This window comes from Typopeltis vanoorti, chromosome 8 (genome assembly GCF_054136105.1).
Source record: "Typopeltis vanoorti isolate ZY-2024b chromosome 8, IOZ_Tvanoo_1.0, whole genome shotgun sequence".
Lineage (NCBI taxonomy): Eukaryota > Metazoa > Arthropoda > Arachnida > Uropygi > Thelyphonidae > Typopeltis > Typopeltis vanoorti.
Window position 1 is genome coordinate 130,373,984 of NC_143556.1, and position 13,013 is coordinate 130,386,996.

Genomic DNA, 13,013 nt, shown 5'->3' on the forward strand with positions numbered 1-13,013 from the left:
TGAAATTAAAGATTAAGTTAATTTAAAGAAGATTACTTTTGAAATGTGTAGCTCCAGTATGATAATTAATTAAAGTTTTAAGTGTGCCTCAGTGAATAATATGTTCATTATTCCGGTAAGAACAGTTGCACTTTATAGCATTTTAGAGTGAAGTTATAAGAGTTACCTCCTTCTGTTAAATCCTAACATTAACTGTGGTGTTTATGCTGAATTTTACCGAAGCTAGAAGATTAATAGTCTCCCCCTCTTAAAGTGATAGCTATCTCTTAACTGAGCTATGTGATTTCTGACTAAGGGATAGATAAAGAATACTATTGTAAAATTATTTGCTGTGAATTTCAGTGGTAAAGAACTTTAGAACTATCTTTGCCTATTAGGGAGAAATTAGATTTTGAAGCTCAGTGTTTAATACCAAAAGTTAAGTGAATGTTATGTGTAGTTGAACAGAGTTAATTTTGTATTAACTTGTATCCAAAGTATGCTTATGTATATATTATATAACCTTGCATTAAATGTTTTGTTTTATGGATTTCAATTTGTTGTTAGCCTGATTCTTTTCCACTGCACCATTCATAAAATTATCGGACCTAGCGGGAATCTAAAATGTTAATGTAAAATTCGGCCTATATATAAACATTAGATTGCTAAAGTTAATTAATATTTGATTACACTATCTTGCATAGGCTAATCTGAATATAGGGTGGTGCAGTATAATAGAAATTTCCCTATATTTGGATTAGTAATCAACATACAATTAATTAACCTTAATAAGAACAACGTTAAAGCAAGATGGCAGATCAAATGACAGGAAGGAAGATCCAACACACCTAACAAAGATGGAAGAAATCTTCATACAGTACAGCCTAAAAATGAATTATAAGAACACAAAATTATCAATTACAAGAAAAGAAAATCCAATGAAAATAAACCTGGAAATAAATAATAACCTAATACAACAGGTACGCTCTTTTAAATATCTTGAAGTCTTATCACAGAAGATGGAAGAAACCAATCAGATATTAAAGCACGAATAATCCTAGCCAAAAAAGCATTCTATAACAGAAGAAACATTTTTACCAGTAATCGACTTAGCATCCAGCTCAAAAAAAGGCTAGTGAAAACATACATATGGAGCATTGTATTATATGGTTGTGAGGCCTGGACTTTAACAAAACAAGACATGAAAAAATTGAAGGCATTTGAACTTTGGTGCTGGAGAGAGAGATGATGAAAATTAGTTGGACAGAAAGGAAAAGTAATGAAGTTCTAAATATAGCTCATGAAGAGCAGTCATTAATGAAACACATCAATAAGAGAAGAAAAAGCCTATTTGGACACCATTTGAGGCATGGGGGACTGATTACAGAAATAATGGAGGGGACTGTAGAAGGAAAGAGGCCATGAGGCAGACCAAGAATATCATATATAAATAACATAATGATGCTAACTGGCGCTAAGAGTTATGAAGAGATAAAAAGGAAGTCACAAGACAGGATGTTGTGATGTGCTGCTATAACTACCAATCTTCGGATTGATTCACCGAAGAAGTTGTTTTTGGACAGTTTTCCAGTAAAAGCTGTTCAACTTTAATTTGTTTTAAAATTTTCTTTTATACTGTTCATTTAAATATGATATTCATTTTTATCCTCCTTAGAAATAAGAGATGATCACTTTCAGTTTCATATCCTCTGTATATTCTTGTATACTGAACCAGCATGAAGATATCAGTATTAATAATGACAAAGTCAATAAGGATTTACTTATTTCTTGTCTTCTCTCCACCTGAAATTGTGCATATCTATGTGCTAACATGGTGTTAGTAATGGTATCCAGAAAATTCACCGAAAACAATTTATTGAACAACAATTTACTGAAACGCAATTTATCGAAAAAACAGTTAGTCAGAAAAGCAGAAAAAGTAATTCATCAAATGGCGCTTAATCAAAAACACAATTCATCATCATTATTATTATTCTATCCACACAGTCTATCATACCACTTCTTGAACTCGTTAACAGACAGAGCACTCACAACTGACTCTGGCAATCCATTCCACTCATTCAAAACTCTCCAAGCAAAAAATCTAGTCCTCACGCCCCTACTAACCACATATTTATTCAACATTCCAGGAATGTTCTCTTGTTCTGATCCCTCTAGCCAAGTGCTGAAACATTTCCACTGCATCAATTCTATAAAACCCTTTAAACAATGTAAATGTTTCTATCATATCCCCTCTTTCCCTCCTATCAACCAACTTCTGGAATTCACACATACTCAATCTATCCTCATAGAGAACATTCCACAGGCCACTCACTATCTTTGTCACTCGCCTCTGAATCCCTTCCACCGCTTCCTCATCCCCAAGAAACCCAGGATGTCAGACTTGAGCACAGTAATCTAGATACAGGCATATCAAGGCCATATAAAGAGGAATAACAACTTCCTTATCTCTTCCTGTTAATGTGTTCTTTAATAGCCAAGTAATCTTATGGGTACCTTACCAATATGTTCTCTACACTTATACCACTCCTAAATCTCTAGCTTCATCTATTTCCTGGGGAATAGTGCTATCAATGTGATACACAGCTTGTAATCTGTTTATTCCAAAATGCATTTCTCTATATTAAACTGATACCCATAATCTTTTGCCTATACTGACAGCCTATTTAAATCATTCTTCAAGCTCTCCACATTGTCTTGATTAAGATTATTGTCTACCTTATTTCGCATCATCAGCAAACAACTGAATCTTTCCTTTCAGTTTATTTCCTATATCATTTATGTACAAATTAAACAGCAATGGTCCCAGCACTGAACCTTGTGGCACACCACTAGTGACCTGTTTTTGCCTCGATTCTGCCTCTCCACATACTACTTTTTTGATATCTGTCCAGCAGTCACCCTCTTATCCACTTAACCATTGTCATGTCCATCCTCATTTGTTCTAATTTGCGTAACAGAGTTCCATGCGATATTTTGTCAAATGCTTTTGCAAAATCCATGAAAATCATGTAGTCATTTCCTTTATCCAACTCAGCTGTTACGCTATTGTAAAAAAATTAGTTACTAAGTCATGACAATACAGTATCATATTTTTATTTACCATTCATGAGTTCTCTTTTTGACCAATTTTTCTAGTACTTTTACCATCATCACTCCTACGATACTGATTTGTCTATAATTTGCTACTGCGCTCATCGAACCTCCCTTATGCAAAGGAATTATTTTGCTCTCTTTCCACTCCCCTTGGAACTCTACCAGAACTGAGACTTAAAGAGCCTAGTCAAAGGCATTGCCAGTTCCCTTGCACATTCTTACCAAACCCTAGCTGATATCCCATTTAATCCCACAGCTGTATTTACATTGCAATTGTGCAATATCCTAAGAACCTTTAATTCATCCACCTCTATTCCCACATCAGTGTCTATCACATATGGTAAAGCAGTAACTTCACTAGGATAGTATACCCTTGCAAAATGGTCACTCAATAACTCAACTACTTTATCTGCTTCTGTCTCCTTATGATAATCATCACTTGTTAAGGTTAATCTTTCATAGTCATTCTTCCTCTTACTTGCCATATAACGAAAGAACTCTTTGGCCTGTTTGGCTAGATTCTTTTCATAATCTGATTTTGCCATGCTGGTCACCTTTCTTTCCTGGGCCTTGTACTGTTCATGAATTTGCTTGTCACCTTTCTCTTTATATACCCTCCACAGCATTTTCTTCTTCTGCAGCTTGTGCTTAATGATATTGCTCATCCATCTAACTTCTGATTAACCCTCCTGACCTTAGTTATACAATTTAATATTGCTTTTTCTAGATGACCCTTAAACTATATCCCATGCACTGCTAACATCCTTATCCTGGAGTGTTTTATGCCATGTTACAAATTTAAGGTTCTTTCTAAGCTTGACAGAATATTTCTCATGTTTTACAATCTCCGTAGTCAAGAACACATGGTCACTTTCATGCAATCGGTGGCAATGTGTCATCTTGGTTATGGATAGCTCTTCCGATCCTATAACCAGTCCAATACTCTTCCACCTCTAGTTCCCTCCATCACATGCTGCCTTAAGTAATTATCTCTCAGTAGGTGTATGAATTCTGTTGTCTTCCTGCCATGTAATCTCTCTTCCTTCCAGTCTGTATCTCCATAGTTGAAGTCCCCATAATAATCACTTGACCTACTCATTGTACTAATTTGGCAACACATCTTCCAGATCACCTGTGGAACTACCTGGCCTATAGCAACAACCAACTGGATATTTTTTTTTTTTCTTACTGGTCTTAACCCTGCTGAGGTCACGGCTGATCTGACAGATACAAACAAATTGTTTAATATAAATATTCTTACACATATCCATGCTGTCAGTTTTGGTTTAACACTTGTTATGTAAAAGTGCGTGATAGTTCATAGTAAATTGTATCTGAGAGATACTGCGACCTCTGATGTCAGTATAGTATTGGTTTAGTTTTTTTTATATTTTTGTTTATTTACCATTGAAAATGGCTGGAAAAATATATCGATTGGATAATCCATCAGATGTTGAAGAGATTCAGTGATTTTGTTACTTGAGTCCGATGATGAGAATGAAGTCGAATGTGAAAGTGATATCTGATAGTAAATTGTATCTGAGAGATACCGCGAACTCCAATGTCAGTATAGTATTGCTTTAGTTGTTGTTTTTTTCTTTGTTTCTTTGTTCAATAATTTCTAGATTGTAACTGAAAATAAATAAACCATCATGTATTATATTTGCAGTGTTTTTTTTTTTTTTTACGTTTTATCGCATTTTAGTACATACTAGTAACGAATGTATCTCTCAGATACATGCGACCTATGCTGTCATTTTTTTGACCGTGACCTCCACAGGGTTAATCTCACACCAGATTGCTTCAAATGAACAGCCACTTTCCTACCTGTCTCCTATTCTTTTTGGCTGCAATTAATCTATCATCAGCAGTACCCCTCTCCCTGTCCTATCTTTTTTACCTTCCCTAAAAATACTAAACTCTTCACATTCTATCCCTGTAACTACCTCATCTGCTGTTAGCCAAGCCTCACTAATGCATATAACTTTTGGTGAGGTTGCACTAACCAATGTTAGAAACTTCTCCCCTCTTGTTCCTGATACTTCTGGCATTAGTATATAAAAACTGCAGCATCCCTTTATGCCCCCACCCACCTTTAGTTTCTGAATTGACTACCCTATTCAATATTTTTGCTTGAGAGACTAGATTCCTCACTTAGTCATTCTCGCACTCACTCTCTTCATGGGTGCCTTCACACAAACTGCCCATGGAATTGAAGACGATCAGTGTTGGCAGTCGTATGCCTATATGTAAAATAAAGTTTCTAATTCAGTAGCTGGTATGTGTATTTCATCCTCGTGAAAGGTACATCATGCAGAACTTAGAGCAATGGGCGGGAAGAAGGAGCCACTAATAGATGTTGAGTGAGCAGGAAGTATATATGAAGAATTGAGTAAACTTGATGTCATTAAGGATGTAGGACTTACTGGTATATCACTGCACATCTTGATGGAATATTTCAGGGAGTAAGCAACAGCTTTAATTTACCTCTTTAACACATCTTAGATTTTCCCAAGTTCCAAAGGAGTGGAAAGAGGACAAAATTGTTCTACTTGTTGCAGTTTGTTTGCCTGGATTGTTTCTCTTGAGTTGATAATAACAACATTCTCTTTGATGTACATCATGGATTTGCTAAGGAAAGATCGCATTTTATTGATTTGCCTTCTATAACGTGGTTATAGGTGCATTGGACAAAGGAGATGCATGCACAGTGGTATAAATTTTACTAAATCATTTGATAGATTGCTACATGAATAGCTGATAATTAAACTTGAACTGGAACAAATGAGGTTACATAGTAGATTAGTGCAGTGGATTGGAGATTAGCTGTCTGATAGGTATCAGCAAATTGTTAATGGGGCATGATATCCCAGAAGTGAAAAGTCATTAGTGTTTTGGAGCCCATTGCTATTCTTTTTAATTTGTATTTGAATGGTATCGGGAAGGGCTTGAATAGTGATCTACAAGTGTTTCAGATGATTCCAAAAAAAAAACTGTACTATTTCAAAAAAAAAAATGAAATAACTTTTTTAAAAAAATGCATTTCAAATTTTAAAACATAATACAATTCAATAGGGAATACTTTGAGAGCCTTCTTAACCCGGGTGGCCCAGCAATTGTGGACATCCAAGAGGTGCAGATTGGGGAAATGACTATTCTCACAGCAGAAGAGGTCCATTTAGCAATAAAATCGCTAAAATCGGGCAAGGCTGCTGGCGATGATGAAATTCGGCCCGAAATGCTAAAAGCCTTAAATTGAGACGGTGTTCTCTAGCTGATTCGAGTGTGTCAGGCTGCTTGGATATCTGGGCAAGCACCAAAGCAATGACAGACAGGCATAATAATACCACTCTTCAAGAAGGGAGACCAGAAGGATTGCAGTAACTATCATGGCATCTCTCTCTCTGCTCAGCCTGCCTGGGAAAGTGTATGCTAGGTGCTTGGAAAGACGGTGCAGGAGCATAGTTGAGTCAAAGTTCCAGGAAGAACAATGTGGCTTTCATCCTGGTAGAAGCACAACTGACCAAATCTTCACTTTAAAGCAAGTCTTTGAGAAATCTTGGGAATATGTCAAGAATGTCTACACGTTTTGTGAACTCGGAGAAGGCATATTACAGGGTTCCTCGGGATAAGCTTTGCCAAGTAGTAGAGGAGTATGGAGTGGATGGCCAACTATTAGCTGCCATCAAGTCCCTGTATGAATGCCAAGAGTTTTGTGTCAGGGTAAACAGCACAAAGTCTGAACCTTTCACAGTCTCCGTTGGCCTCCACCAAGGGTGTGTTCTGTCACCCCTCCTTTTCATAATATTTATGGACTGGATTGATAGGCACATCCGAGGCAGTGAGTGTGTCAGAATTGGAAGGTGTAGCATGGGACGTCTGCTTTTTGCAGATGACCTAGTTCTGCTTAGCTCTTCCACAGATGACCTCCAGCGGACCCTGGATAGGTTTGTAGCTGTTTGTGCAGACGCCGGAATGAAGATCAGTGTGGCCAAAACTGAAGCATTTGTGGTCTCAAGAAAACCATCCCAGTGCACTCTACATGTAAGTGGAGTCCCAATGAGTCAGGTGGAGAAGTTTAAATACCTTGGGTCCATATTCACGAATGATGGAAAATGGGACTTAGAACTAGATACTTGAATTAGCTTGGCAAGCTCAATATTGCGGTAGCTTGGCCGTTCGGTAGTATTGAAGCGGGAGTTAAGCCAGAAGGCAAAGCTGGCTGTCTTCAATACAGTCTGTGTCCCCATCCTCACCTATGGTCATGAGAGTTGGGTAATGAGCAAAAGAATGCGGACACGAATCCAAGCGGCTGAAATGAGGTTCCTTCGAGGGGTTGCGGGGCTGACAAGACTCGACAGAGTCAGAAGGTCTGCAATTCGGGAAACCCTCAATACTCAACCGCTGCTTCTCCGTGTTGAGAGATCACAATTACATTGATACGGGCACCTGGTCAGAATGCCACAAGAGAGGCTCCCTCAGCAGGCCCTCTTTGCCAAGAGGGTGAGAGGCCACGTGGAATGTCAAGGATTCGCTGGATAGATTATATCCAGAAACTTGGGTGGACATGTTTGGGAATCCCACCAGAACACCTGAGCTTGGTGGCAGAGGATTGTGACCATTGGAAGTTCCTCTTGCAGCTGTTGCCCCCCACAACCCAATTAGGAAAGGTGGGCCTTGAAGATGTATGTATGTAATACAATTCAAAATACTGATAATTTAAAAAAAAATTACTGTAAGCAAATAATGGGGCACACTTTGTTTGAAAATTTCCCTAAACTCATCTGCCAGCTTCTGAAGAGTTAGAGGAAGAAAATAATAAAGATTATCCATTATTTTAAAGATAACTGAAATGATAAATTACGTCATTGAATCATAGTAGTATCCACGAGTTGTTAATCTAGATCTACCTGACTTCTTGTTCACTTTATTTTTGTGATTTCTTTTTTTGCTGTAGTCAAGAAATTGGTTGCAGTTTTCTCTCGCTCCATGACCTGAACGTTTTTTTTTTTTGAGCATTCCACTTTTATAAAAGCACCATGTCACTTCAAATTGGAAAACTAAATTTCCTTCAAACTGGTATTCGTCACGGTGGCTTAAGCAGTGTTCTTTGACGATTTCTTTTTACTAATAAAGTGCTAGTTTAACATTAACAGTGTTATTAATATGTAGTGCACACATGTATACCTGTTCAGCCAAGTACCTGCAAATGAAAGTTACTTGGCAAACAAATCAATGTTCATCCTTCTGAACTAAATTATTTCGTTAACTTGTTAATATGACACTTGAAGTTTCTCATCATGCATAATATCATAAGAAACTTCGAGTGTTATATTAGGAACATTTTTCCTTTAAGACTGAGAAACATATTGATATACAGAGGTAGGATAGCTGTGGTTGGGCCAGTGTCAGAAGAGTAGCAGGTAGCATGATATTTTATGGAAATTGTCACACTGATGTATTTCAGTCACACTAAAGTATTTCCGTTTGTATAATCTCTGTAAATATCACAACTGATGCAAAAACGACATGCTAAAAATTGCTGATTTTAAAGTATGCTGCTTAAAAGCATGTTAATGGATGCAATAAATTAATCAGAGGAACCACACTAGTTATTTACAGTAATCAATCACTCTAGGAAAACAGAAGTCATTTTTTTCCATGCAGTTGAAATGACCGCAGAATGCTCCAGAAAGTTCATGCTTGAATGAATCCATACGATCTGTCATATGCTGAGCAAGGAGGAATAATGCCAAATTTAGAATTATGGCTCCTTTTTAAAAGAACAATGAAATATGTCACAAGCCAAGAAACTATAATAAATTATAAAAATTAAGTGAATATTAGATCCAGCATTATTTCAAAGCCAAATATAGAAACTATGAAAATTTCGTAAAAATAAGTTGACCAGAGAGGTTACGGGAATATGCCGGCTGGCATTTATAATTTTTGCATTGCCAAACTGAAGCCCTTTGGCTCTTTATTTTAGTAAATGTATAATAAATGTTTCCTTATGATTGGTCACTTCTGTGTACAGCAGAGTAAACTTGTGAAACTTATCATACTGTCCTAAAATGACTGTGTTTCATAGTTGAATTTAGTACTAATAATCTAACTTGTTTCTTAAAAATCTGCCAATTTTGGCATGTCATTTTTTCATATAGTTGCGATAGGTAGATCTATGAATGCAATGAATATTGTTGGAACACTTAAGCTGCTGAGAGTATTTATTGAATAGAGATAGTTTTCCAAGTGGTGAAAGTAGGGAAAGGGACAACTATTATGGGAATTCCTAGAAGTTGCACAGGATTTTGCTGAATAAGAACAAGAAATTTATTATTATTATTATTAATTACTTAGAGTATTAATTACTCTGAGTGATTTGTAAATGGAAATAGAGTGCATGTAGATGTGTTGCAAGCATTTAAGATATATCTGTTGCAATTCATCTTGATGAACTGATTAATTTCATTGCCTGCTGTGAGACAACTGTCTCGTTTATTGGAAGCCTGAAGTGGTTTGAAAAAGTTCTGTGTTTGGTATCTAGAGCAGGATTTCTGGATTATGTAGGAAGAGTGGATAGTGTATCCGCTCTCCAGCTAAAAAGGCAGCGGGTTCGAATCCCTCCGTGGGCATGGATATTTGTGATTGTCTGTGGAAATACCAGTGGTGGTGGTGGTGGTCAGCGGTAGATGAGTTGGTGTAGTTGAGGTCAGTTGGTGATTGAATGGTGGAGACGGAGTTGTAGAGCGGGTGCCCTCCCTCGATGAGTCCTTGGACTCCCTGGAAGTATCAAATAATAATAATATGAAAGGTAAAAATCAAAAAAAAAAAAAAATCAGCTAACGCCTTTTTATTCCCGTATATACGGGAGTAGGCGAGGCCACTTAGCCCTATCTAACTTTTGGAGACTGAGTGGGCAGTTCAATCTCCACTGGTACCCAATCAGAGACAGATGGCCCAAGGCTATCACTATTTAAGCGGTACACAGTGAAGAGAGACGGCTCAAATGTGCCGCCATCTCGTGGTCCCTAACCTTAACACAATATATTTAATGTCTGAAATAATGTGGGTTCTACGGTCGATTTTCTTGAGTTTACAGGACGAAAAACCCGAGTTTCCGGGAGGAAAAACCTGCTTGCCCGTGCCAGAGATCGACTAACTCGGGAACCGGTCGAAAAAAGGCTTAGAAAAATTTCCTCTAGTCGCCGACTAGACTCGAAACCAAGACTTCCTTCGTGCGGCCAAGCGCGGTGGTGTGCAAACGCCACATCCACTGAGCTACACAGGCTCGTGAAAGGTAAAAATGGGAGGCAAAAATCCTTAGCCCACTCCTATCCTTCAATCCTTGAATATCTGTAGGATGAAGTGGTGCTTTAGGTGAAGGTTGGTTTATTTAGATTTATGGCCAATGCAACTCAGGCTATGAAGCCAGTGTATTATGTATGTTAATAGTGTGTGTTCTAATGGCTGGTTTGCCTGTTCTGAGAGAAGAAAAACACGAATTTCTGGGAGAAAAAACCCTCTACATCTGTTTGAGAATGGCTTATTCACTTTCATTAAAAAGCCTGATAAAAGTTCTTCGCATCCCAGGCAGGATTCGAACCAGATCTCTTTCCAATCAAAGGGCATCGTCGAAACCAACTGATCTATAGCGGCTCCATCCAGTATGTGGAACAAATGAAATCATCTTCTTCAGAACCGTAACTGCAGGACATCATACAAATAGAAAATTCATTTGATCTGTGTTCTTTTGAAGGAATGTAGTAATTTTTATTTATTTAGCTTAGTTTAGTTTTATTTATTTTAGTTTATTTTTTGGAGAGCAAAATTATTTTTAAATCAAGTTCTTAGTGAATCTGGCAATTTACAGAAGTTGTCTCCATAATTTTCAAAAATGTTTACAGAAGAATACTTTTTTTTTTTTTTAAGAAGTGTTCCTTAGAATACAATGTAGATTTTGTTTACTGATTCATTTTGTGGCCTGAGTTCATGGAAATAAATTACAGTGAGGGTATAAAAAGAGAGAAATGATGAGAAAACAGTCAGTTATTTACAAATGAAAACAAATATGGAATAAACCATAAAAGTGACAAGATGCACATGCAAGTATAAATTTATTATAATATTTCCTATGATAATAAATTATAATTTATCTTTAAAAGCAGCACTCTTTTGTTTTGTAATACATTGTAAATGTTCACAAAATATTGTGTTTGTGAAATTCATGTGGGATTATCATCAGGACATGTTGCCAATTTTTATCATTTTTACCCTTCACATCAGAATATCAGCATTTTGCAAACTGCAGTGTTGTAATACATTAATAATATTAAAGCTTAATGGTTCATATATCAGTAACAGTATATCGGCATGGATGCTTCATCGCGTGGAATCCTTACGTTTTAAAGACAGCTACTTCAATGATAATAATAATTATTATTATCATACCTCCTCAACCAAATGGCGAGATAGCAGTATTACTTTATTAAGGAATAATTAGAGAACATGAGGGTTTCTTTCTTCCCTATCTGGTGAATGCTTTGTCTGTAGATAAGCATGTTCATGGGACCAGTTTGAAACACTCGAGTTTTCGGGAGTCAAAACCCTGTCATCTGCATTTGAAACTAGCTAACTCATCTTCAGTTGAGTTAGCTGGTTTCAAATCAGTATAAACTTCGGACTTTCTAATTAAAAGGCCTTGTTTATACTGACTGAACTATGGAGGCTTCATATGGTAATATATTATGGATTAGTATGTGGCATTAGTATATGAGATCAGCATGCACACCTGTTATATATGGTATGAATTTACTCCAGTTTGGAATTTGAACCTTTTCCAAAAATTTGTTGAACTGTTCCAGTTTTCAGTTCAGCTGTATTCGGGACTAAAAAGGGACTTGTAGAAATTTTATACTGCAATAACGCTTGGACTTATGAAATACGTGCAAACATCGGAATTTTATGAAACGCACAAGAAGTCTGTGTGGTTCAGTTTTAGTTCCAGCTGAATCACTTTTATTAGAAAAGAAGTTTTGAAATTATGTTAATAATTTTGCTTTGGCTGGATGAAATTGAATGAAATTTTATATATAGTTAATATCTATATTAAAATTTGTCAGTTTTGATTTCAATCTGATCATTGTTGTGAAAAATTTAGGTAGGATGAACTTTTTTTTTTTGTCTAGAGATAAATCACTATCTACACAATGAAGTAGCAGGCATGGCATGCTTACAGAATAATTTTGTAAAAAACAAATAATTATTACATCTCAATGACCACATACATATGTTGTCTACATTGGTGATGTTAAGTATTCTTACCAAACACTTTAATACAATAGTTTTCAAGAAAATTAATCTTTTGATGAATTATAAAAGAATTCATCGAAATCAGTGAATTGTTTTTTCAGTCAATTGCATTTGCAGTGAATTGTTTATTCAATAGATTGCCATTTGTTAATTGTTTATTTGACGAATTGCTTTTACCATGAATTTTCATGGAGTCATTAGTACTATCTAGTTTGTCCTGAGCAGAAGTCCAGCAGATACTTACCATTATTATTAGCTTGTCCTTTTCTCCAAATTTTCCCAAAATGTTCCTATATGCCTGGTGGGATTCATTTCGTACTCTGCTGTTTAGATCTACAGCAAGGACTGTGTTTTCCATTTTCTTTGTCAACTGCCTGCTCTAATGACTCAAAAGGTTCCTCTACTTCTTCCTTAGGGGAACCTTCTGTGGAACTATAGACACAGATAAGTTTTTTTGTCCATTTCCACATAACTAATTGAATCTACCTTCAGAAGTTTATCTTCATATTTGGTGTTGAATATACTTCTTCCTTCCTTTCTTTGAGTGTTAGTGCCTGAATTGTCAAGTAGTTTGCCTTTAATTTTATCTTTGTAGTTTTTTTTTT

At 36.4% G+C, this 13,013-nt stretch overlaps 1 protein-coding gene across 1 annotated transcript in view; it reads left to right on the forward strand.

Moving 5' to 3' along the window:
* LOC150104352 (ferry endosomal RAB5 effector complex subunit 4-like) overlaps positions 1–13,013 on the forward strand; it is a 267,536-nt gene that overhangs the window by 173,017 nt on the left and 81,506 nt on the right. The window lies entirely within an intron of this gene.